Below are 27,880 nucleotides of genomic sequence, written 5' to 3'. Positions count from 1 at the left end.
ATTTTCTGGTTGTTTCAAGTAATATTTTCCATTGATTGCATTTTAAATGGTCATACCTACCATAATTGAATATCAGTTAAGATTATTTGGCTCTTAAAAATGAAATAAGAGCTGACGTCGATGATTTCTCTGGTCGATTGTCCTGCAACGTAATCAGTTTAATTATGCATTAATACGTGTGTAAGCTATATTAATGATTCAAATTGAATAATTATTACAAATGCGAAACAAAAAACATCTAGATATGTATAGAAAAGCCAAACGTATTTAACCGAAACAAAACCAAACAATTTTATTTATTTCTAACGATATACGTAATGCTGACCTATTTATTTATTAAATTAATAATGGAATAGTTATCATCATGAGCACCGATCGAAATTTTAAGTCCCTATTGATGTCCCGCGAAGGTACTTCATTGGACGTATTTCACCCGGAAAGAAATACGTTACATTTTTAAATATTTCTCAGATATTCGAGGTTGAAAATAAAATAGTATGTTGCTATCGACGGAAGTTTTCCTACTGTCTCGAGATTTTGTTTATCTCCACGCAACCCGTCTCGATCAATAACATAATCTCTCGACAGTAATGAAGCATTTCCCATCTCTCAACATACTGTTCTCATTTTTAACATTCGATTTTTGAGATTTTTTCAGAAACTCTGTCAACTTTGATTAGTTAAGCTTTATATTTCGCCAGTGCTCAAGAATTAACAATATAGCTTTAATTTTCGCAAAATTTGCTCTATGAGTTGCTCTATCAACGAGAAAAAGAGTATTGTTAGAAGATTAACACATGAAGCTGTAAATTTGGCTGCAACTACCCTTTGAGGTATTCTATATGATATCGTGAACATCACAGGCATGACCGTTGCAATTTTGACTACAAGTAGGTACTCTTTTAGATCCTTTATATGTCAGCGTGTGCATTCCATAGAGGACTGACAATATATAGGACACTTTTGGAGAAACCGAGCTCTATGTTTATCCGTGTCAATTTTTACTGACGCAGGTGAATAATTTATCACTTTTAGAGGATTGTGAACTTTGAGCTGTAAGTTTGGTTACGATTACTCTTTGTGGTGGTCTATATTGCATTAAAATTCAATGGAGGTGAAAGCCGTCATTTACGAGATATTACATTTCAAAGTATGTTCCCATAAAAAGTGAAATAGTTCCGGGCTTGACCAGCTGGAATGCATAATTTACTATAGCTAGAAACGAGACAGAGCTACAACTTTTATTACAAGTACTCATTTCGATACTTTATATGCTAGTGAAAATCCCAAGGGCGTGGCTGTTTCCATTTAGAACATATTAAATGTCACCCCCTGTGCTTACATAAATTTGAAATCGTGCTAGCTTTGACCATCTCATATGAATAATTTGTCATAGATCGTGGATGAACCACACAGAGCTGCAACTTTGACTACATGTACTCTTAAGTACAGGTGCTGTAAATGCCAGTGTAATCCCCACGGGCGTTATTGACACCATTTAGGGCAAATTAAATTTGAAACTTTGTAAGCTGTAGATTTGATTGTAAATGCTCTTTGAGGTGTTTTAGATATCAATTAAAACTCGGTGGGCCCAGTTGCCTCCGTTTTGAGAACTCTGGCACTTATCTATAATTGAAATCGTGCCATCTTTGACCAACTCAACTTAATAATTTACCACTGCTGTAGGGCTGCTAAGATATGACTAAATATTTTATTTTGAAAATTTCCTCTATAGGCATGTTAATGTACTCTAAATACCAGTGAAAACTCCCATGGGTCTGGCTGTCGTCGTTTACAAGATATTAAATTTCAAAGTTTGTACTCATATCAAATTAAAACTGGCCAACTTTGACTATCTCAAATGAATAACTTACCACTGTAAGACAATTAATAGCCCAGAGGTGTAATTTTGACTACAAGTGTCCTTTGAGTTGCTCTAAATGTTAGTGTAACCCTCAAGGGAGTGGTAGTCCCTGTGAAGGAGATATTAAATTTCAAATTGATTGCTTACAAAATAATGAAATCGCGCCAGTTTTGACTAGCTCAATTGAATAATTTACCATTGCTAACTATCTAAATACTATCTTATGTAACATCTTAATAAATTTTGTACGCCAATCTATTGGGCGAGATTAAATTTAACAAAAAACATTTTCTTATCACAGTCGGAATCTGATATTCCTTCCAGTTGGAGGTCCCTTTAGAGTCATTAGGTACCTATCGAAAGATAGAGTTACCTCTATTCATGAGGATTGTGATAGGAATAATGAAAAAAATTATAGATCCATATAATATACAGGGTGTCTCTAAAAAGTCTGTATAAAATTCTACCACAGATTTCTGAGGCGAAAACATCACGATTTAATCCAATTTACCTTAATCTAATAGTGGACAGTTTTCAAAATACAGGATGTCAAAGTGAAGATTAAAAAAAGGAAAAAAAAAATTATTTCGTTTGTAATTCTAATATGTGAACAAAATGTCGCATCAGGAGATTTTCATGGACGAGAAATCAGAATCTGTTTACATTTTTGATGCACATTGCAGAAGACGCTGTTAGCGCTAGGTGAACTCTTCAAAGGGGAATAACTTTTTTATCACCCGGTATGAGATTGATTTATGACTCAATTTGTGTTTTTCTTACATGTTTTATGAAAAAAGGTATCTTGGTACAAGTCTCTATGGGCATTCCTTTTTGAGATATTTAAAGTTTAAAGTTCGCTGAATGTCTTGAAAATAAAAGTATATGCTCATATACAGTTGAACGAAAATTTCGATACAATCGAAATGAAAAAAATCAAAATATTTTATTTATCTTTAATTTTTTTCACTTTTTTTAATCTTCGTGTTTTTATTTGGCTACACCAATTTTTTATTATTTATTTTCCTGTACTGTTTGAATAAATATATACTTTAAAGTTATTTTTCAAGAGAAGCTGCAAACTTTAAACTTCAAATATCTCGAGAAGGAATGCCCGTAAGGACTTGTACCAAGACACTGTTTTTTCATAAAACATGTAGGAAAAGACAAATTTAGTCATAAATGAATTTTATACCGGGTGATAAAAAAAGTTATGCCCCTCTAAAGAGAGTTCATCCAGCATTAACAGTGCTCTCTACAATGTGCATTTAAAATGTAAACGGTTTCTGATTTCTCGTCCCTAAAAACCTTCCAATGCTACATTTTGTTCAGATAGCAGCATTACAAACGATGTAATTAATTTTTTAGCTCTTTTTAAATCTTACTTTGATATCCTGTATTTTGGAAACCATTCTCTTTTGCATTAAGATAAATTGGGGTAATTCATCATGTTTTTGTCTAAGAAATCTGTGATAGAATTTTCTACACACCTTTTAGAGGCACCTTCTATACACCCTGTATAATTATGTAAACCAAAATTATACCAACCAAAATTTTATATAAACATATACAAATATAAAATATGTTTATACTAAATGTTGATGTTACTTTTCGACGTAATTTACGCTGTTTAAGTATAGTGCTTTAATTTCGGGTCACCCTGTATATTTATGCATCTATCTTATCAAAGCTTGGCGAATGAGTACTGCAAAGAAGATTAATACATTTTTTGAAGAATATAATTTATTTTCTAATAAAATATTTGAATTCCGGAAGGGTTTGCATACAAGCGTTGCTAAATCATTTGTATGCAGTAAGATTCTTGAGGGGTTCACAGAGGGACGTTACCTCAATGTTGCTGTATGCGATCTGTAGGAGGTTTTTGATTGTAGCTCTCGTTCCAATTTAATTTCTAAACTTGTATTTTTTCATTTTTCTGAAGATAACCGTAAAATTTTGCGTTTGCGCGTGTAACATAGGCAGCAATGCACTGCGGTTAATAATACTAGAGGTTGTAGATATCCCAATCTCAGCCCCCACATATCGGAAGTTCCAAAAAAACAACATCATCTCCAATAACAAAGCAGTAACCATTTCTCTAATAACATCCGTCATTGCAAGACATAGTTCCATCTCTTGGTCCCCGGAAAGCCCGTTGTCATCCCTTATCCCATCATAAGCCGAATATTTTGGTCGGAACGATGGCGGATTTGTGCGGAATTCTTTTTTCAATTTGCACTGTTCGGGTTAGACGAAAATCGAAGGGATGCAATAGAAATATAGTGACTGCACCCTCCTATATCAGACTAAGGAAAAAATTGGAGGGCGAACTGAATAGGCTTAACGGTTTCTCAAATTTCGTCTGCCCTTCAGCGCGATCGTGATCCGAAAACCATAAAGGGCCGAATTGAATAAAACATATTTCTTTTTTGCCGGGAGAAATCGGGCTTTGTTCTATTTTAGTGGATTAAGATGTCCCTTATTTCTGCGTTTTATTAGGAATGTGCAGTATGTTTTATTGTTTTAGGGCGGCTAAGCCTTGTGTCGCATTAGTTATTAAGCTTAGTCTGGTGCACATTTTGATGGTGCTTTCAACTGACGAGACACAAAGAGTGGTTTTAATTTGAATAATTAAATTTTTTTGACCTTTCTGGAATACGGGAATACACTCTAATTGCTCCATGTTAATATGCAATAGTGGAATGACTCTGGCGGATGCAAATTAAAAGTATTGTCGCGTAGCGATAGTTTGCAACATAGTGTGGTTGCAGCTAAGTATCTCTAAAAACTCAATAATGCAAATGAATGAATCTATTGTTAAAAGTAGTCATGACAATAACGCCACTTGCCTGTCGGAAAATCATTGCTGGATGCCGGTAATGGGCGGTCAGTTAAAAAAGCCTCAAGCGAGCGTTGAAATATCAGGGGCATGTCTAGGCGGATAAATTCATCTGTGGATCTGTTAGGTGGCTTAATCAACCTCTTAAGTTTACGGTTCATCACCTATCGAATTTTTTCATGGTCACCCGTTATAAAAGATATGTGACCTAAAGACCGACTGGTTTTGTTGCAGAGTTGTTGCCAGCGGTTAAAAATGAATTTAGTGCACCCTGTATCATCTGTCTCCGGAATGGCTACATAAGCTTTCTATTTATTTAATTATTTATTTGTTGTAATTTGCTGTGATGTAACTGCTGGGTGCTTGAGGTAATAACTTGACACAAAAGAATAATAAACGGAAGAAATAATCTTGGAAAATTGCCGGATCTTAAGGATCCCAGGATTAGCAATTTCTTTCCAGAAATCCCTGGGATCCTGAATTCCTCGGGATTCCCTGTAAGTACTAATAGGAATATATTCTCTGCTTCGGAAGTACTTAGTATTCTCTAGCCATATCTTTCTCTAATACATAAAACTGGAGAATTAACCGAGTCTAATCGAGTTAATAAACTGGTCCAGCTGTACGTTCCGAATAATTATTGTAAATGAGCCCAGAGCCGCAGGGTTACGAAGTAGTTTAAAAAGTTGTCTCGTCCGTTTCGGCCATTTCGTTTGACCAGAAAACCAACAGCACCGAGAGTGGAATTTCGAATTTATTTATAATTTAAATTAACAATCAAGCTGAATGTTTGCCGACTAATTTGCATAGATTTAAACTTTTTGAAACCGATACATCCGACAAAATTGCGAAAAGCCGTACTCCCTTGGTCGTTTTCAGCACCCATAAAAAACGAAATAAATTAGAGCAAGCCCTGGTGGCAAATTTAAGGCCTCTTCCTAATGAATTGTATATGTACATAAGAGAAAAATGGCTTTAGCTTTTTAAAGTCGGCCCCTTTTTGCGAAGGGTACAGCCATTTAAATCAAAGGGTTTGGGATAAATGCAGGAAGGTGGGGATGCAGAGCGAGAGTTCGAATTAAAATCTCAAGAAGTAGTTGGAGTGAAAAAAACATCACGTAAGGAATTTACATAAAGCCTCCACCCTCTATCCAACTTTCAGTTTATAACCTCAACCGAACTTCGTGAAATCCGGCCTTTTTGTTCAATCGCCATCGCTTCTCGCAGATAAAAGCCCCAAATTATTTTAATCTTATTAATGTACTGAAACGGACTATCGGAGTGGATAATTGGAGCCGACTCTGGACCGCAACAACAAAGCGCCACTGAAAGTCCGGGTTTCGTTTTTATCCGTTCCAGTCGACCGAATAACGACCGGAATAAATAAAATAAACAAGTTTTGATGAAAATATATATGCGACATTTCGTAAAGGGTGGATATGCACGCATATGGAAGAGGGATTTTAATTTAGACCAGTTTCTGTGCAAAACATCCTGAGATTACCACGTTGTTTCTGATGTATTTATGGTTGATTATGCATTACCTAAATGCGCAACTTTATTCAAATGCAGAAATTAGTGTGATTCATATTTAATAATATTTGGATTTCTTGGGGCTCCTGCTCCCATTGGCTGTTGGCGAATTTAAAATCCACCTTTCCCTTACAGAAGTCGAGAGATGAGCAGAGGAGAAAATTCTTGCTTGGCTAAGTGGAAATTTAAAAAATTAAGAAAAATATGGTTTATTGGTTCTAAATTAATAAAACCGCTCGGTTGAGGATAAACTATTATTGTTGTAAATGCAATTCTACCATTCCATTAAATCTCGTATTTTTATCTCACCAAATTACATTTTCTTGCAATAAAGCCTTACAGAGGAATGTTTCAGGAGAAGCAGTAAATCCGACAACAAGATGTAATGCATGCGCATTAAATAAAAGAACACTCTTATTTTATTGCTTCAATTTCCAATTTTATGTGTTTTATAGGTATATATAGGGCGTGTTAAATTCGTACCGTTGGATTTCAAAAATCGTATCAGACATCTGATTCCTTGGGGGACGAATGAGATGATACAGGGAGAGAGCTTATAATAGGCACAGAGCCAGGAACTAAGGACCAATAACCCTCTAAGATTACATGCACTAGTATTTTGGAAAAGGGTTAGTTTTGTATTTTTTCTTTGCGGTAGTATAAATAACCAAAGCCATGTTATTCATGCTTGCTGAACACGAGACCACAAAAGGAGCAAGAGAAGTTTACAACCTATGTTTATATGAGCAACCCACCTTAAGTGTGCTTTCCTCATCATTCCTGAAGTTCTGGTCATAAAACTGGGAACGCTCTATATAGTTTAGATGAGTATCTGGAAAAGTCTCTGCTGGAACAGACTTATGGGCAACCCAAATATTGTTTCTTTCCCTTTTGTGTTTCTCCCTTTTCTGTGAATTTGTCAATTGTAGACACCCAAGCCTCTTTAAAATTGTTTACGCTGCTAAAACCCCTGTTGTTTGTTGAGCAAAAATTACAAAATAATGGCGTAGGAACCCTTGAGCTGCTTTTCTTCGATAAAACAATTACGTAATTTTTAAATTACTTATACTAAAAATTATGACATGTTATAATCTTAAATCATAAATTGAAAAATAGCGGCTCTGGTATCCAAATACGGCGTATAGGGAACATGAACTTCTTTAATTTTCAAGATGTTTAGTGACTTTCCAACTTATTTTCCTTCCTTTCCTTGATTTTTGAAAGTGCCTTTAAATAAAGGTCTCTAAAATGGGATTTCCAAGACTTTGGCAACCAAATGAGATATCTAGGGTACACAAAGTATCCATATCGGTGGATTTAACCTTCGAGTGTCGAAGCGGAGAACAAATGTACCCCACACTTCGTTTCTTCCATTTAACCAGGAGCCCTTCAAGCTAATCCGATCCTTCGTACTTTAAGCATCGATAGCGAAAATACTTTATGATTATTTTCAGTTTCTCTGAGTAGCCCTGAAGTGGCTTTTCATGAGTTAAATGAAAAAAAATATATTTTTTTCCACCAAAATGGATTCCTTTAAATTTCAATTTGCTTATTGCTTTGAAGGAATATTACCAGGACTCAAACTTATAGGAAATGTGGAGAAAAGTACGCTCTTTCATATAAAATTTGTACTATATAGGTATTGGCAATGGATTTAAAGTTATACGATTTCAAATGTCAATCATCCAGAAAATCGTATTTTCGCCAATTTGGATACCTTTAAGTCGGATATTTACAGATTGCCTTGAAAAGATGTTACAGGATTCAAATTCGTAGAAAACGGAAAGAAAAGTCTGCTGATTTGTATAAAAATTATCCCATAAAGATATTGCAAACCGATCAGAAATTATAAAATCGCAAGGGTCAATCAAATAGAAAATCTTGTTTTCACTTTATAATTTGAAAATTTGCAATTTCTTTTGAAGGGCTGTTCCAAGATTCAAACTTTTCAAACGAAAATTATGATCTGTAATATGGAACTCACACTATAGAGGTAGTAGTTAGATGACCTCAAAAAATCGTCCATATAGAAAATCCTGTTTTTGCCAATTTGAATATCTTCATTAGGGCAGCTTTAAATCTTTCGTTCGAAATACTTCCTGTAAAGATTTTTTCTCTCTTGGAAAATGAAAAGAGTGAGCTTAATTGCATGAGAATTTCATTTTACTTTTGGAATGAGACTAACATCAAATACGCGTTAAAACCAGTCAGGAATTCTTCAAAAAGCACGTTTTTGTTTGTTAACTCTTTGTTTTGTAAAGCATCGAAAGCTCGTTATGCCATGATATCATGTCAGGAATAAAAGCAAGTCGAATGCTGGTTTCTAGAAAATTGGATTTTTAGGTTTAATTCGTTGGAACCTCCTTATATCTTGATATGATGACTGGGACAAAACTAAGTAGAAACAATCCTTATATCTCGTGCAAAATCCCTAAAACTACTGCTTTTATTCGAGAGTAAGGTTAATTATCTTCAAATTTCCTCATGGCTTGAAGAAAACTAACTTCAAATATGTATGTATTCATAAAGTTTGGACACTCTTATAAGATTATCATGTTATTCCCGCAAAACAGAAAAAGTGAGTTTAATGCCTCGATATTATACCTGCGATAAAACTAAGTTGAAATTCTTACGTTTGAAAATTTCAGAAATTTACAAAAATTATTAAGGTGAAGGTTCTGAAATGATTATTGAAAATATCGCGAATCCCGAAATATATTTGTAAACGATGTTGAATGAAGTTACCAAAATATTTGGAAATTGAAGATGAAAAATCCTTTGAAATAACTAACTCTCTATCCCGAATTTTTAGGAATCACAGGGATAACCTGCTTCACTAAGGATTAATTTAAAGTAATCATTAGGAAATATATCAAGGAATAGAGAGGGATTTGATAAAATCCTCGGGTAAATTACATTTTTAGGTGGCTCCAATATCAATTAATGAGATTTTATTAAGAAAAATTAAGAAAGTCTAGGATTTGTACGTTATAAACATTAGTAAAACTCAGAAAAAATTCTTAGAAAAAGTTACTCCTAAATTTTGGGAGAAACTAAGGTCTTATCTGAGTTTGATTCCAATAAAATCAATTATTTGAGCTTAATTAGTGAACTTAGTGTCAACACATATAACAAAATTTATGGGTGGGGCAAATTTTCAAAATTACCGATTTTATTAGATAGTTTAAATTAATATTCTTTTGTGCGAATTTATTGAATTTGACATATTCGTTATGATTACTAGTTTCAAATTGACTTCCAATACATTTGATATTTACCTAACTGAGATGAAAAATGAATTTTAAACGGTAGATTTATGGAATATATTCGGAGAAATAGATTTGCATAAGTTTGCTCTACTTTTCAGGCTTAGTTACGCAATAATCGAATTACATTACTGGAATATATCATTGTTTATAAAGCAAATAAACAACAACTGATTGCGCTGATAAATATGCATTATTCAGGAACGTTATTTCGAACTTTCATAGATCAGAAACTGATAATATCTAATATGTATGCGATAATATCTAGGAGAAGGGGAATTTTTAAAAATATGCAATAATTTAAGAATGGTAAGTCGAGTGGATAAGTGATAATTTCAACAAGAGTAGCTACTTTAATCTTGCTTGGATGGATATACTTATCACCAAAAGGATCTTCGAGGAGTGAATAACGTTGAATTTCCATAAATAAAAGCCGTTCTCATTTTCGGAACATCCATCACCGGGGCGAAGCCTCCAAAATCTAGAAAAATACGAAACCGTCAACAGGGGACCGATGTCTTGGAAACCCCATTACGTAAATATTGGATAAAGGCAAGAAAAATGTCTCGATGCAATTTTTATTTTGATTCCTCAAGGTGGATTTTATTCTCGTTTAGCCGATGCTTACACATACGTCTTTAAAATCACGAAAAGAAGAATGTTTCATTTAAAGGAAAAAACGAAATTGACCAATTTAAATGAACCCTCCGGCACAGCATCAGGAAGAAAAACAAAACAACGACCGTTGCCGACACACCGAAACAAAACTGTGCAATTTTCTTTCTAACAAGAAACTCTTGTAGCTCCAATTTATTTCCACCGGGAAAGCGATTGCAAAAAGGATGCCAATTAAGTAAAAACAAAAAAAATCTGAAGCAACTAATTAAATTTGTAAGGTTGCTTTATTGCACAAACCCCCCTCCTCCGCCACTCGTGACAAGATAGTCCGAAAGTTGGTCAATTTGTCCTTGTCTTATAGCCAAGAGTTCTAGTTCATTAACTGATGTTAAATAGTCGTTTAAACAGGCAATTTAATTAAATTAATTAATTGAGGGTGTCTTTTTATAAGCTTATTACTTTCTGAAGAACCAATTAAAACTCTCGATGTACTAAATGCTTTGAATTCATCATGTTTCATAATAGTTATAAAGGTGAAAACGTTTTTTTTTTTTGAAACATTACTATGTTTGCCTTATTTGTAAATTGATGAGAACTCTTTATCCAAAATCAAATTATCTTACTTGAAATACATCATTAGATTTAAAGTAAGGTAATTTGATCGTCTTTGAAAAGGAGTCAACACTATTGTATCCCTTTTCCAGAGATTCTTACTTGGTAATTATTTCCTACGAGCTTACAGAAAAATTTTTAGAGTTTGCAGAAGGTTCCAAAATTTTTCCTATCTCAAAGTCGCTGATACTCTGTATCTGTCGTCTTTGGATTGGAATCTCTCCTCGACAAGTTTCTAGTAGCTACTTATGGAACCAGTTAGTAAATGCATTGTTTTGTATAACGAGAGAGATTCTCCAGGATGAGCAAAGCGAAGTCTTGCAACATGATGAGTTACTCAAAATAGTTGAATTTACTGAGTTTGCTGGATTTCATTTGATATTACCTGAAAATTTGCAGGAAAATTAGGGCGCTTTCAACGAACCTGCGGAGTGCGAAACTGCAGTTCCAGAAGTTAGTATTCCAGAAAATTAACAAGAAGTTTACCGACCAGTCTTCAACAGAGTTGTATAGAATAGAAACACAGTTTTGAAACTTGGGTATTCTCCAGAACTTGGACGGAACGTTGAAAGTTTTCAACAGATTTTGGAAGCCGGAAAATGCAGTTTTGGAATTCCAATGAAATGAAATGGATTTTACCAAAAAAGTATAGGGTTTCAACAGACTTGTAGAATGCGAACGTCCAGTTCCCGAAGTTACGTGTTTCAGAAAGTTTAGGTGAAATTTATGAAATTTTCAACAGATCGTTGAAGAGCAGAAAGAGTTATGGAACTGGGCTGTTTTCCAGAATTTGCAAGAATTTTAGGAAAAGAAGAAATTTTCAACCGATTTTTGAAGCTGGGAAAAGCTCTTTTCGAACTCAAACATTATATCTTTACTTTTTTCAATTCTGGTTCCTTTAGAAAATTGAGCAAAATGTGTTAACTCCGCATCTTTCACAGGCGAACAGTGAGTAAAAACGGAATAAAAACTTTACACCTTGCAGAAGTTAGACTTACAAGTAAATCATTTGCTTTTGATGGATGGCCTAATGGAAGTTGGAGTTAATCCTGGATAGGTCGGTTTTTGTTTCGACGCCTGTCTGAAATGATCGAGTGCTCATAAGGAACTATGACCTTTGTCACTCATTTCTTGCTGAACACAACTCCTAAATTCAAGCTATATCCAAGATTTACCGAGGGAATTCCTCATTGATTCAGACATAAATTATACAAACCGCTTGTCTGTTAATAATGATCACAATTTCAAAGCTCGCCACGTAAGCATAGGATTTCACACAAGAAAACAGCCGTAATTTTCCGGTACTGGGTATAGATCTACGGGATATAGGTGCATATAGGCACATCAAACAAACATGTAATTCCTGTATAAACCACGAAGTAAGCAATTTCTGTTTTTGTTGTCTGAAACTGAATAGTGGACAAACCACGACGCCGCTGTGTGCTTATGCGCACCCACTGAAAAGAGAGGGCTTTAGGGGTGAATGCAGAGCACAGTGGGGTGGTTTTTCTTAGCAGGACGATGGGTCAAAGGAATTGTTGCTAATGGTCAGTGTTGTTGAAAGGGAAATATTTAGAATTATGAACAAAATATACCGAAGTTGCCAAATTTATCTTTTTTTCAGATTTTTTAGGAAATGTTTGAGAGCCACAAGAAATTGAAATTTCGTAAATACGTTGTAAATATGAGAATAAAAATTGCTAAATAGACAAAGCTTTTTCGATCGTTGACGCATGAAAGGATCAGTGCAAAAACTGTGACAAAAATACACAAGTCCATCTGCAGACCATTGTTAGACTAGGAACACGTACTGAGGGCAGATGCAATGGGAAAAAACTAAACAATACATACAAACAATAAATCAGATTGCAGTAAGACTGATTACAGAGATAAGGCACCCCGACAACCCGCTGCACAATCCATCCATTCAATTACTATACGAACGCACAAATGACAAGAATAACTAAAAGACTGCAATAAATTCAGACGAAATGGAAAGACAATCGTCAGAACTGGACCAAGACAAACAAAACAATCCCTTTTTCCTTTCTCTTCAGTCAGTCTATTGGAGCATTTCCAAATGCAATTTTTTTCTGATATTTGCTTTTAATGTGTATTAATTAATTTTGAATAAATGTGAGTGTTTTTGTCGGAAGGGCAGAAAGACCAAATGATCGATAACCTTTTTTTATAAAATGATAATATACATGCTTGAGAGTTCTTCTTGTGGAGTTTTCATGTTCAAAACGCCTCTGATTTCAAATTAATCAAATTGAAAATTTTTGTGCAGAGCCCACGAAAACTGATATACGTGCGATTATTAATTACAATCTGATGTTTTTTTGAATTTCTGACTTTGAAAATGAATATAAACGTTTCTTTCCCCGCTCAGAACGCTTCTGATTTTGTAGCAATTCAATTTATTTTTTGTGTACTGATTTAGGGAATTTATTAAAAAATGTGCTATCATCTCAGGGGCGTGTAATTATTAGTTTCCACATTTCCCATGGGCGTTCGATTACTTATTTTAATATCAGATTTTTATAAATTTCAGGTTTTTTTGTTCATATGATCAGAATGTCACTGTTTTCTAAAAGGATCCAGCTGAGAATTCTTCCATTACTCACTTTAATACATTTTTTTAATTGTAGTTTTTTGCTTGGTATGATTCTATGCTTACAAGGCCACTGGAGTAAACAAATTGAAATTTTAATGTAGCTTAATAAATTTAATCGCAAAAATCTCTTATAAACTCTGGGCATGCGGTCATAAATTCCAAAGTGAGCCGTTTTTTGTATTTTTGTTCCTTTAAACTTCCTTGCTAATAGAGTAATTGATTTTAATAGGGGAAATCACGGAAAAAACATTCTAAAATTTCATGACCATCGGTTTAAATACTTCTAAACGTTCCAATGTATTTAACAATTACCTACGAAATCGAACCGTACTTAAACTAACAATTTTGCCCTCCCCTCGTTCCAATTCATCCCAGTGTGCAGAGCCAGAAAGGGGATAAAAAGGACAAACGCAACCCTTAGAGCCAAGTTACGCCCTACGTAAAACTACAAGAGCCCCTTAAACAACTCAATAGAGCAAGAGGGAGGGGAAACACAGAGCCAAACCAAATCGGTCGGAGTATCTACGTTCCCGGGCAGACTGTTCGGCTTGTCAAATAGTCCTGGTCGTTCCTGTGTTAGGGTGCCGGGATACGCAATTACCCCGCGATATTCTATATTTATCAATTCGGGATAAATTAGGATAACTCGCGCAGCACATAAGACACAGAAGGAATAAAGGTGGACACCAAATTGGTACGAAAATCGGGAACTTTGAGCTTCTTTGTCTGAGATCTGTGAAGTGAGTGGTTTTCAGTTATGGAATAAATGTTGTTCGAGTGGTTGAGAACTATGAGGTTGAGCAGTTGCCGAAGGCCTCAATAGGTAAGTTGTGCAAAAGTCTTAGATTTTTTTCCACTTTAGAGTAGGAAAGGTGAAACACCAACACTTTTTAAACTTTTTAGTTGCAGCAGAAATGTATGTCACGTGCATTAAGCAGAAATATATGTCACGTTAAAGTTGGAAAATCATTTTTTGTCGAAAATCCTCGATTGAAAATGTTCAAATTTGAATTATAATTTTCTAGAAGCTTCAAAATATGATATTTACTAGTTAATCTTTTAGGGCGAACTTAACGGTTTCAAAGAACATATTCGTCATACCGGTGTATTTACTTCCAACGTGAGGTTTTCTAAGTCTTCTATTTTGTTCTTTGAATTGATGATTTCCATGGTCAGAACGACACTGATTTTTTTATCAGTAAAAATTTTTAAGACGGTCGAGTGGACTCATTGACGTATGATTTCACGATTAATTCACGATATTTGTAATTATATTGAATATGAACATAAAGGATGTTAATAGTTCTAGATTTAGGAATGCCACTGGTTTTTTGAAATTGAAATGCAATTTTATGAGGCAAGTTCATGCAAATTAGAAAAGATATAGGTCTACTCCAAACTCATGGGTCTATGACTAATAGTTTTAACGTGAAATATTTTTCAATTCGTTCTTGAAGAATTACTATAAATGCTGTGATAATTTCTTTACTCACAACGCCACTGGTTTTAGAGCGAATCAATTTAATTTTTGTGTGTTGATGCAGTAAGTAAACTAATGGGCGTTCAATTACTTGTTGTTAGTTTTTTTAAATCCTGATTTCTTTGAAAATGAAACAAATGATGATATAGTTTATATAATTATAAACGCCATTCACTTTCAAAGAATCATATTGGACGTTTTTAGATTGCTTAAAGGAACGCATGGGATAAACATAGTCTAAAGGCGTACAATGACTAGTTTTAATGAGAGATACTTTTTAATTCTGAGAAATTATAAATTTTCGATTGGATTTAGGCATCAAACGTAAGATTTTTTAAAATTGTGGTTTCTCTGAAATCCAGCTTTAATGCTATGATAATATTTTAAGGAGGAAAGCTGAGATTCAAGTATGGCATTGTACGTAAAAATAGTGTTAAGCTTAATGGAAAAAAACGTTCCCATTTTCGCTCTAGGGGCTTCGACCCTCCTTATAACATAAATCGAACTATAGGTAATCTACATGGCCTTTCCTAAAATACCACTATACCTAAATATAACTTTAAAGGGATATTTTTTTTCATTATGAAAAAAGTTCTTAAAATGTATATTCTTAAATCATTTCATTTTAGAAATTCAGGGTGTTGAACTTTTTTTTAACGCTTAGTTCAGTGACATGTCTACGGGTCAGGTCTGTTGGAATTTAACACAAAAATAATAACATCCGGCAGATTTTTGCAATTTTGATAATTATTTTTAATCGAGCAACTAAAAATAAAACTTTTCTGCCCCTTGGTTTACTTTCGTATCTCGTTTCGTTTTCAAGAATGAAAGTAAATTCCAAACTTTTGTAAGTCCCTAAACCAATTTAAAATACAAACTAAGAAATTCAAATAAATGAATTAAGGTTTATTAAAATCTACAAAAATTGTCCACAATAGCTACCATCAGCTGGGATGTATGAATTCAATCTTCTCCTAAGCGAATGCTGAACTCTTTCGAAAATACCAGGATTGTTTCTTCTCACACTCATCAATTATCAGATCTCTCACGATTTCTTGACTTTCTGCCGAAAAAGCATAAACAATGATTTTCATGTCCTCATAGGAAAAATTCTAATGGATTTAAATCCGGGCATCTAGCAGGCCATAATTGAGGATTGCCTTTACCAATTCAGTTGCTGTTAAATTTTAACGCACCACCAAACTGAAATAAACTAGTAGGATTTGTTCCAAAAAAATAGATTGACTTCGCCGGTAAGTCGACCTGATCGAAATACGGGTCCAATTAGCCAGTCACCGACAATTCCAACCCCAAAACGTTTATCGAAAATTGGTGTTCCTGAACGCGTTGAGTGTGATATCGGTGATATCGGTACAACAACGCTGCCCTCAAAATTTTCTAGACAATCTCTTTCTAGTAGAAGTATCTGGATTTTCTCCTATAATGTATAGGTTACTTGAGAGATATAGTGGTTTCTGGATTTCCATTGGAAAATTCGTATACGAAACACATAGCTATCATCTCTGTGTTCGTAACCGATTCTTTGACCTGGACTTGAAATTTAAGTCATTTTTTGATATCTTTCAGCGAGAAAAGTTGACACATCGCCAGACGTACCCATAAAAAGTAAACAGCAATTGTTATTAGTAATCTTAATATTAAAAGAAGAAAGTTTGTTTTTATGAAATTTGAAGCGTTAAATTGTTTTTCCAACAGGTTCAGACATATGCAAGAATTCGACTCATATTTCAAAGCCAAATCTAATTTTTAACTTAATTTCTTCAATTATCTGTTTTATTTTGTAACTATTTATGCTCAATTTCATTCTCTATCTGTCTGTAATAATCAATTGCAACCAATGAAATGGCGGCAAAGCAGATTTGCTTGCAAATTTCCATTTTGTAATTTTATTACTTACTCCATATTCATTGCACCTACTTCTGCGTAAACGCTACAAATTCCAAACGAGTTTGGGATTTAATTTTAATCTCGAAAACGAATCGAAATTTAAAAAAAAACCATGGTTTAGAAAAGTTGTATTTTTACTTGCTTTAATCGAAATAATTACGAAGAATAATTACAGAAACCTACCGAGGGTTACTATTTTCGCGCAAAATTCCGACAAACCATTTTTATGGGCAAATTCCGGAAATTTCGGTTCGGACTGTGACGCATATAAAAGACACTCTACAATATTGTTATTGAACAGCGGAAATTTTTATTAAATTAACCTAAGTGCTTTTTAGAACTAACAAAAAAGCTATTAAAAAAACTTTTACACCTTGAATTTCGGAATTGAAGTGATTTCGGACATATGTTTACAGGAAGCTTTTTCCTTATTGTAACCCAAGGGATATCTTTTTAAAGTTGCGCCATATGTGTAGGGAACATACTGTATAGTAACATTTGAGATATGTATAAGTATCACCATGTAGAATAATCAATATATAAGGGGTGCGATAATATATATCCATTTTCTTCTTAGCATTTTCCAGATTCAGCCCATAGGCCGCTTCAAGGGATGAAAATTTAATTGAGTTTCAAAACTAGTCTAAGGAAGAGCATTCAATAGAGTCTTACAAGAACAAACTAAGACAATACAGATAATAAGTCGAACTAATCTAAAATTTATAAATAAAAAATCTAAACCAGAAATTCCGGACCAGAACCAGAACTCGGCTTTAGTATAACAAGGTCAAGTTAAACATTTATTTTTCAAGTAACGCCATGTTCAAGTTAAATGAGGTATCTTATAGAAAATCCAAAGTTCTTGACTTGATTACTTCGTGTCTGTGGTATTTGTGGCATGCGATCACTAAGGGTATTTAAAATCAAAATCACGTGCTGGTGGGGCACTTGAAGTCAAATGTTCCTACACTCAATATTTTATAGTCTTTAACGACGTAATAAATCCCATGTTTATACAAGTATATGGACCATTAAAAGGCAATAAAGGGAGCTACGTACAAACAAACACCATATAAAATCTTTATTTGGGCAGTTAGGGCTTAATAGAGTCACAACTCTTCTTTGTCCAGAAGCTTCATCAGAGGCCAAAGGACATGCATGACAATAATTGACAGATAAACGTTTTATGTATATTGTTTATATCGTTTGCACATAAACTATAATATCGTAGCAGCTGAACAAGCGATGAAGCTGGACAATGACAGGTCTGAAGCTTAAACCGATCGATAGGGCTGCTAGCTAGACAATAAAAGCTGTTCGCAAAATGCACTTTTCCATTGACATGTCGACACGTACATAATTCAGCTCCAATATGTAGCGCAAAAGTAAACAGCTCCCAGCGTCAACTCCAGCAAGCCATAGTAAATGAATGGCACATGAAGATTTAGCTTGTCGTTTGTATGAAGGGGATATCTTTTTGTATTGTTATCCTTTGAAAGTCTCTTGTGGGATTAGTTCCTATATTAAATACCCTCCCATAAAACATTCTTTAGGCGGCATAATACTACATTAGACATGGTGGTCCATTGCTATGGTTTACTGTTGTTGGTTGGGTTCCCACCTGGCGGTTCCACAAAAAAATCAATACGAAATATAATTTGTTTTCTAAAGCTTGATTTTAACATTTTTTCATGTTGCTGCATGGTTTCCAAGTTATTAGCCCCAACTTTTTAATTCAATTTTGTTCAATACTGACCTGGTTTTTGTCATATTTTGGAAGGACATGGTAGTCATATTTTTCATCACCAATCACGTGATTTATATCACACGATTGCATGTTTCTACGTGTCATTTTAAACTCATGTCAAGATTAAGATTGAAATTTAAAAAAAATCTAACAAAGAATTTTTTAAAATTAAACGTCGAAACATCGGTAATCTTGTGGTATGTCGTGAAATTGGAGATGAAAAGGCCTTAAATACTGCCAAGACTATCAGGTTCGTATTTAATTAGTTAAAAGCAGGGCCTCTATGTTAGAAACCAAACAGCAACAATAAAATTTATTAATAGCAGCATGTACGTCTCAAAAAAGCTAATAAAATTTAATATTATACATATATAATTTATTGTACAGTGTGTAATAGATGATAAAAATTTTAATGGGTAAATTCTGAGCCAAATTTAAGACGAAAGGTTCATATAAAGACATATCCAAAAATTCTTCGTCTTCGATCCACAGGGTGTTGAAAAACACTTTTTTTTTCTTTTTTTTTAAATTGTTTATTTTTTATCGAAACTTGCTGAAAATTTGTACATGTCATACGCTGAATGTTTCCTATAAACGGACATTTTTGGACTTTGATTTCATATATGGAGTGATGTGGATTGATGGGTCTTGAGCTCTTATTTGTATTATATTTATATTTACATACATTTTTTTTCTGTTAATATTTTAATTCTTTTAAACAAATTTCTGAAATCCGCATAGAGTTTTCTCACTTTTCAGTGTCTTGCAAAATTTCGCTTAAATCTATGATTTAGGTAATATTCGCGATAATAAGCAACTGCTTCCTGCAGATGCAATTATTAACATCAATGTTAATCAACCAAGCTTATTTATGATAAATGAGAGCTTAACTTTATTTAATATGATAGGGTTTTAATTTTATAGCAGCTGCTGAAAATGACCTCCACATTCTAATATAAAAAAACTATGTGATAAATGAGAGCTCAAAACCTATCAATCCGCATCACTCCGTATATGAAATCAAAGTTTGAAAATTTCCATTAGGAGGAAACCCTCAGCGTGTGAAATGTACAAATTTTTAGCAAGTTTCGATAAAAAATAAACAAGTAATTAAAAAAGGAAACGAAAAAAAAGTGTTTTTTAACACCCTGTAGATCGAAGACGAAGCATTTTTGGATACGTCTTCATATGAACTTTTCGTTTTAAATTGGCTCAACATTCACTCAGAAACACCCTGTCTAGCACGCTGCTGTAATTTCATTACTAATACACCTGCAGAATACATACACTGCCTATACGCAATACCTGTTATTTCCCGACCGGAGATCCATTGGCGTAGAGTCCAAAAATGGGATTCCGCTACGCCACTGTTTCTACCACATTCAAGCTGACGCAAGACTGATATTTACTTCGGTTCTCATAGTTTTTCAAGATTATGAGTGAGGCAAATAATTATTGAAGTGTAGCGTTTTTCGCCTCCTTAAAACTAGCTTACTACACCATTGTTAATTTACCAATTAAGCGATCTATAATCTATGTATAATGTCTTGTGTTTCCTAGGGGCATCTAAAAAACTGCACCCTTAAGCTGATTCAGTAAATCACTAATAGTGATTATATGTAATTATGCAATAAAACACTTCGCATTTCGCCTCGTTTTCATTTCTGGCTAGCGTGGAATACTTAATGCACTTATAAATAACTCCCTTTAATTACCTGTCCTGGAAATGTTTGCTGAATTTATTCGAGAAAATAGCAGATCTTGAAAACAATAATATTGAGTTTCATGAGTTTAAAGCTGCAACCGATCTTGGGTTTAGACTCAATAATTAAAACTTGAGGATGGAAAAAAGTTGGGCCCCGATTTATTATCGTTAAATTATCCCGAGTGTCACTTAATTGCTTTTAAGAGTTGGAAAGTTTTCTCTGCTCTTTTTCACTTTTTTTAATATGAAAGCATGTCAGCGAAGAGATATTAAAAATGAAATGGTTTAATTGAGTTCGCAGCGATTGATATTCCAGGATGGCGACGTTTTAATCTTGGAAAAGGCCGTTTGGAAATCACTCGATAATACAAAGAGGAACCCACATTTGCGCTCGGAAAATGAATTTTCGCAGCTGTTAAATACACGATAAAATTGCCTAAAGCCGCCTATTCCCCGGTAACACTGCAGAAAAAATATGGCACTCTCCAAAGGGAAGTTTTAACAAGACAGATTAAAGAAGCCGCTCAATTCATTAAAAGTTCAGCACTGCTGAGCGACACCCTCGTAATTATCAGCTGTATCAGTAACACTAATTCGTTGAGAGACATTTTGATTAATCAGCAAGAGTTTCTGTCTTTCGCAGAAGTTTTGCGGCAATTGCTGACGTATAGCGAGGAAATTAGAGAAGATTCCCATCTCAGAATAACCCGCAAACATTCCAGTCATGGATCACAAAGCACCTCTCATGCGAATATTCTTCAGCGAAAGTTGAAGCACTTTTAACTCCCAAAACGCCTCTTCATACACGTATTTCTTTCGCAACGAAATTATGTGCTTTGTTCTAAAGTTGGGCAAAACTAGCGCCCAACTTAGAATGTATTCGCTGGAAACAAAGCAGGAAATTATTGTTATACAAAGTGGAGCAGCGAGAAGTAAGCACATTGTTCCCTCTCAAGAAATCTTGCACTTAATTAACACTGTAAGTGCTTCGTTAAGTTCGCGAATCCAATAATCGTCTTGAAACGACGTATATATCTGTTTTCTTTTCATATTATAGTAAGAGAAGCTGGGAGATTCGGATTTGAATGGACACAGATGTTAGCAGCTATATAAGGCTTGTAGACTGTGGAATTGATTAAATTTGGGGAGAATCTATTTATTAACCGATAGTTGATAAATCAACTGAAACTGTAAATGGTGATCGTTAAAACAACACAGCAGGCGTCGAAATATCGGAAACAGGTCTTAGATAAATTTATCTGTTACCTGTTGTCAATCACATGTACGATGGTAGATGGTAAATGGCTTACTCAACGCCCTACGTTTACGGTTTACCGTCTACTCTCCGGTCTTTTTAATGATAACCCGTTACTTCGATGACAAAAATTTGCTAAAAAGTTGTTTTCCATTGGAAAACATTAAATTCTATAACTAGTGCCGAAAATAGTATTGCGCATTGCACTTCGCGTTGCTCGGTCACCGGCAATTTGCGTGCGGTAAAGAATGGAGCATTTTATGCCTTTATCGACTATTGTATTTTCTATTGAAGGTCTTCTTGTAAGGTTTTATTAAGAAAACATTGCGAAAATATAACTTAAAAAAATATATTGTTGATAAGAATTTTTTCTGTTAGGATACCGTCTTTACACTATTATGTACCCCAAGTACAGGGCGAGTCAGGAAGATCGTGCCAAACTTCAGGAGTGTATTGTACATGAAAAATAAATGTAAAAAACTCAAATGTTGGTATCCGACTTTCGATTGTTTACAAGTTGTAACATAAATATTTTTTTCCAGCGTTCTATTTACGATGAAAGTACCTTTGTTATTAGTGATACTGATAGTGATTTGAAGTTTATTTTCGAATTCAATTAATGTGTTATGAAATTCCAAACATTTAATCAAATTTAGAATATGGAAATATGGCGTTTGTTTGTGGCTTTTGTAATGAGAATGCTCGAGCTACTGCTAAAGAATATCAACAGTTTTCACATCAAAGACATCCTTCTAAAAACGTATTTATGCGAGTTTTCAACAATCTGTGCGATTGCGATGTGCGGTCTTATTAGTTGGCCTCCGAGATCTCCAGACCTCACACCATTAGACTATTGTTTGCGGGGCTGATTTAAAAATGAAGTGTACAGAGTAAAAGTGGGCACTCGAGATGTACTAATTCAACGTATTAAGATATGCTGCAGCTGATATTAAAAAAAAAATGAAACAATCAGGAGCGCAACGAATGCTTTTCATAGACGTAGTAGAAAATGTTTACAAGTCAATGGCTGTATTATTGAACATTTATTAACAGAAAACTATGATAACTGATATGTTAATTATAAAACTTTTTATGAAATTTATGATTTGTTTGCATTTTACGTTTGAATTTTATTTAAGCTATAATTTGTAAACAAATGAAAATTGAATGACAACATTTGAGTTTTTTTTACATTTATTTCTCATATACAATACGCTCCTGAAGTTTGGCACGATCCTCTCGGTTCACTCAGTATTTGTTAATTTACGGTAAATTAACTATATGTCATAAATTAGCATAGATTTGCGATATTAGCATTCTATTCATATATATGTCATAAAATATTAATTATCCTTTTCCATTGTTTCATTATTTATCACATTTGATGGTCAGTCTCGATCGGAGGCGGAGGTGGTTCGGTCCCAGGGGAAGATTCGGTCAAACTAAACCGTCCAATCAGACGGACGGTTCGGTCGAAGGGGATGGTTCGGTCAAACGGGATAGTTCGGTCAAACGGGATAATTCGATCGATTGGGACGGTTTGGTTGAACGAAATGGGGCAATTTTGCCGAACAGGACAGTGCGGTCGGATTGGTCGGTTCGGTTAGTGATTTATTTCTACGGTAAAACGGTTTTGGCGGATTTAAATTCCTATCAAAAAGAACATGTAGGAGAGTCCTGTAAGGAAGTGTTGATCAGTTTGCCTGTTAAGTTTCCGGGAGTAAGTATGGATGAATAGCTGAAAACTAAAACTGAAACAAAATATTTGGGTGGATAGAACGGTAAATTACCAATAAATCTACATACATCTATAACACATGTAAGGGTCATGAATTTCCTTTGCGCTGGCTGTGGATCAGGGACAATTCCCCAAAGGTGATATGCATAAAGTATTGCAATGATCTTCATGAACATATAAAAAATATAGGGAATCTAATTTAATTGAAATCGTTCCTCATTAATGGATCCTATACCATCATTCAGAATTTCAGCTAGTTTCGTATTTTACAAAATCTTAATCATCGCATTCATAATTGACGAGGGGTGAGCCCTAGAACCCAAAAATGTTTTTCAGATCACGACACCAACGATACGGCCTGAATCAATTTGCTTGAATTTTATATATCAAGCAATAAACTAATTATTATTTCGTCATCTCTCAGGTACTACTCATTTAATGCACTTTCCTGAACTGATTCGAAACTTCCCTCAGCAACGACTTTTACATTGTTTCGGTGCAAAAGTCATATAAATTCCGTTCTAGCAAATCACGAACTTTACCGCTCATATAATTAAATCCTGCAGAAGTTGCTGAAAACCTGGCGAGACGGTGCATGGAAACACCGTTACGAAGAAAATAAACACGCTGCTACAGGAATATTGGATTTTCTTAACTTAGTGCAGCAGTTCAGGCGTTAATTAAATGCCATTTTTGGGAGAGCGCAAAATCGAAATGTGAGCTGGAACATGATTCAATTCTCCTGAAAAAGAAGCTTATGGTGGGATGTGCGAACCAGGACGTAATTCGCCTTATCAGACTTAATGTTGTTCAGAGATGAATAATTGTGTATTCCCTTAACACGCAGAAGACAAAGATTAGTCCAGAATAGAAATGTTGTTTATCCCCAGTGATGAGAACTGTAGCTGAGAACGTGTGGCCGATAGGCCTTATCAGAGTGCTGCTCCCCACTTTCGGAGCAGAAAACCAAGATATTGCGATATACTCCCCTTTGCACCAAGACTATCTACAATATCTACACCAGACTCATTCACCAGGCCAAAATTTGCATAAAACCAGAGTAAACAGGCATTTAGGAAACGGGTTTTATTCAGGGGGCAGGTATTTAAAACAGGTTGCGGGCTTTGTCACCCCCCCGACTTATCCGCTTTCGAAAAGTATTGACGCTGTTCCCATCAGGCGCTTCCAGATCCTTTATTTGTCTCCCCTTCTCGTGTTTTATTTTGCACTTCGCACTTTCAATGCACCGGGGGCTTTTATTGCTGCCGATGAATGTGTGGGAGCTTTGGGCCGTCCAAAAACCATTAGAATTAAAATAAAGACATTCGGTTTTAATGAACCCACGAACAATGATTTAAAGGGGTTGGAGAGGAATGCAATCAATGTGTATAGTTTTCGGTAAAGCGGTTTGAAACGGAGAAACTTTATCCTTTCAAGAGAAACAATGAAAACAATGGTTACTTGAAGACTGTGGACTACTTGAGATGACGCGATATATTCAGGCCTCATTCTGACAGGTTAGTTCAGGTTAAGCGACAAGTGTAAGAGTTTTGCGCAAGGGCACAGTGGGAATTAAGCTAAGAGTATCGAGTTTTTTTTAAATTTTTTTGGGAATAACGCCTCACACACCAATAGGGGTTGTTTTCGCGGTGAAATTGAACATTATTCTCAGTTAAAATTAACTGATCCGGATGTTCATCCTTGCCACCGTTTCCGTGGCAAATCTATTATTGTTTTCAGAATCTGAGAAAAAAGAGCAGAAAAACGAAAATAAACGGTAACCAGCAGACAATTTCGCTACCATTGCTAACAAGTCGAAGTGAGATGGAGGGATGATGGGACCACTCCGGACGACATTACCGAATTCATTCAGGGATGAGAAAGGATGCGTCAGGATGGCGACGTCATTGTGCATGCGAAGCACTTTACATGGAATTAAGAAAATTTATTAATTAAAAATTGTAAGCCTACTTAGTAGGGCACGTGCTCCAAACGAACAAAACGCCTTCGTTTCGCTCATCAAGTGGCAGAATTTATTCGTAACGTGATTAGGTCGGCGCAAGTGCTCGAAAGCTCTTGGAATCAGTGCATGGAATCGCTGATGCAAAGAAAATAAACACATTGCTACAAGATTATTGGATTTCCCGGCTTAATGGAGCATTTAAAGTGGTAATTAAATGCTAGGTTTCTTGGGGGAGAAATTATTAGATCACGGTCGTGTTTTGCTTTCTGCAGCTTGCTCCGGTTTCAGTGCAAGGTTCGACGACGTTAATTGCGACTTCAGCTCCGAATTCGAGAACTAGAAGAACTCTCCAGAAAAAGGGGAAAAACTTATAAATTGAATTTACTCGGCATACTTAAACAAGGCCTAACCCGAAGCCATTGTCATGCAGATGGAGTGCTGTGCCGTCACAAATCAAATCGGATATCGAGTGGTTCTCGAATCTTCGTTTGCATATGTCCCTCGTGGCGGATACTTTATCGGCGACGGCATTCCAGGCATGTTCCCGAGGAGGTGCTCCTTAACTCCGCGCCAGATGGCCTGGATATGGAAAAACAAGTTTGGATGTGCCGCTTCCAATCGGAACTTTAAAACTATGAGAAATGCTTTCGGAGTTTTATCGGAAATTTACTCTTGTGGAAATTTATGTTACAAATTCCAGGTTTATCACATTACGAACGGCGAACAAGATATAAATTGTTTTTTCTTTTAAATCAATAGTTTCTGCCCGGAAAATGTCCTAAAAATGCAATAATGTAACAAGGTTAAGACGATTATTTGCATTTTATATAACGAGTTATTAACCATACTTAAGCTACTTGGGTGGTGGTATTTTATCCAAGTAATATGACGTCATTCAGAATATGACAATTAAACCCTTAACTTACATTTTATTTTATAATTGTTTTAAAATTAGATCCTCCTGAATTAGAACCTATAATAATTAAAATTATTTTATGAAGTAGCTGTCTCCTTTGTATTATTTTTCAAATTTTGATTATCGATATCGTGGGAATAGCAATTCGTTTTTTAATATAAGTAAATTTAGGCATCATTGAAAAGAGGATTTTTTCCCTTCAAAATCAACTATGATATATTTTACATAAGTTATTTTTTAAAATAGGTATAAGAGTTTATTTATCGATAACGCACTTTGTTGGTTATTTGTTTAATTAACAAATAGTCAAATTGATTGTCAATAAAGTTATTTGTCCATCGCTTAGCAAGTGCATTATTTTGTGTTGATTATTCAGACTCATTTAGGTAGGAAATGTTTTAAAATTATAAAAAAATTGTATGTAAAGGTATATTATCCAAATAATTCTAAAATTGCGTCTAAAACTTATTTCAATTGGAATCCTGAAAGAAGACAGTATCATAAATCCATTTTTTTCAGATTGAAAGAAACCCTATCCAGTCATGGAACATTTCACAAGCCAAGACCGAAAACTTACAATATTGAAGATGGTGAGGAAACTGCAATAAATCGTTCCATTTCCAGTCGTTAAATTGAAGCCGAATCAGGAATTTCAAGATGTCGTGCTTTAGATGTTCTAGAGAAACATAAATTCTAAGAATACACAATAAGAAAACAATGTTATTTCCAATCAACTGGTTATCAGTATCGTGTACAAGCAGATTAAATTTATCAAAAAAAAAATAGGATTGACTAATGATATAATGATGTTTTAAATGACCATTTGGGCCAATTTATGGAAAACTTACCGTTAATGGAGGCACGCAATTTGTTATTTCAAAAATATGACGCACCCCCTCATAATATCAGGGCCGTCGTAGGGTTACTATATGTGAATTTTGAACAAAATTGATGGGAAGTAATGAACCAGTTGGTGGCCACCATGTTCACCAGATTTGACGCCGCTGGATTTCTTCTTTTGTGAACAGATAAAGGGCAGATTATACAAGACAAGCAGTGACAACATCCAGGAACTTCGATAAAATTTTATTGAGTGTGTAAATTCCATTTCCAATATACATATCTTCAAAGCACTTCCAAGTGTGAAACTATACAACTTGTGTATCGAAAACAACGAACGACAGATTGAACATTTATGGCAGAATTTTATCTACTATGGATTTAAACTTTACAGAAATTGTAAAAATTCTGAAGTTTTTGTTCTTGTACATCAACGGTCTTCAATATTGTAAGTTTTCAATCTTCAATGTTATAAGTTTTCGGTGTTGCTTTATTTTAAACATTCCATGTTCGGATCATTCTTTTCCAATCAAAAAAAGTCAGGAAAGCAAGTAAGTAGGTACTATTACATAAATTTGAAAAGGATATATACTATGTGTGTGTATACTATAGGAGCCTATTGAGGAACCAACTTTACGTTATTTTGCAGGTGAGAAATGGGCCAATGACTCATATATCCGCATGTTTCATTACCTGCACCTGATAATGCAATTTACTGCTTTCTAATACGTTTGCAGTAGTCATGAATTGAATATTATTGGCCAGTTTGGTATCTTGTATGACCGGTCCAAAATCCATTTACCAAAGCTCCACCGAATTTGCCTTGTAATTGCCTTCAAGTTATTATAGCCACAAACCATGGGAGCTCCAAGCCATGTCAAACGCTTAACGGTTGGGCTCTTAACAATAACGCTATAATAACATGACAATAGTAATTATGTCTCTAAACCGAACCAGGATCGACGTTACACTGATTCAAACA

At 34.7% G+C, this 27,880-nt stretch overlaps 1 protein-coding gene and 1 long non-coding RNA gene across 2 annotated transcripts in view; one reads left to right on the top strand and one right to left on the bottom strand.

Annotated features, from left to right (window-relative positions):
• Positions 1-9,635: 9,635 nt before the first annotated feature.
• Positions 9,636-12,171, bottom strand: LOC136413495 (uncharacterized). Its single transcript, XR_010752483.1, has 3 exons — positions 11,946-12,171; positions 11,728-11,810; positions 9,636-9,980 (listed from the first exon to the last, which is right to left on the bottom strand). It is a non-coding gene; the product is annotated as an uncharacterized lncRNA (long non-coding RNA).
• A 1,730-nt stretch (positions 12,172-13,901) lies between these two features.
• Positions 13,902-27,880, top strand: part of aus (argus) — a 112,306-nt gene continuing 98,327 nt past the window's right edge. Inside the window, exon 1 of the mRNA XM_066396998.1 lies at positions 13,902-14,169. The gene's annotated coding sequence lies outside the window, so the exon portion shown is untranslated. The remainder of the gene's footprint in view (positions 14,170-27,880) is intronic.

This window comes from Euwallacea similis, chromosome 14 (genome assembly GCF_039881205.1).
Source record: "Euwallacea similis isolate ESF13 chromosome 14, ESF131.1, whole genome shotgun sequence".
NCBI lineage: Eukaryota > Metazoa > Arthropoda > Insecta > Coleoptera > Curculionidae > Euwallacea > Euwallacea similis.
Note: the sequence above shows the minus strand (reverse complement) of the source record. Positions and strands in the feature narration are given on the sequence as shown.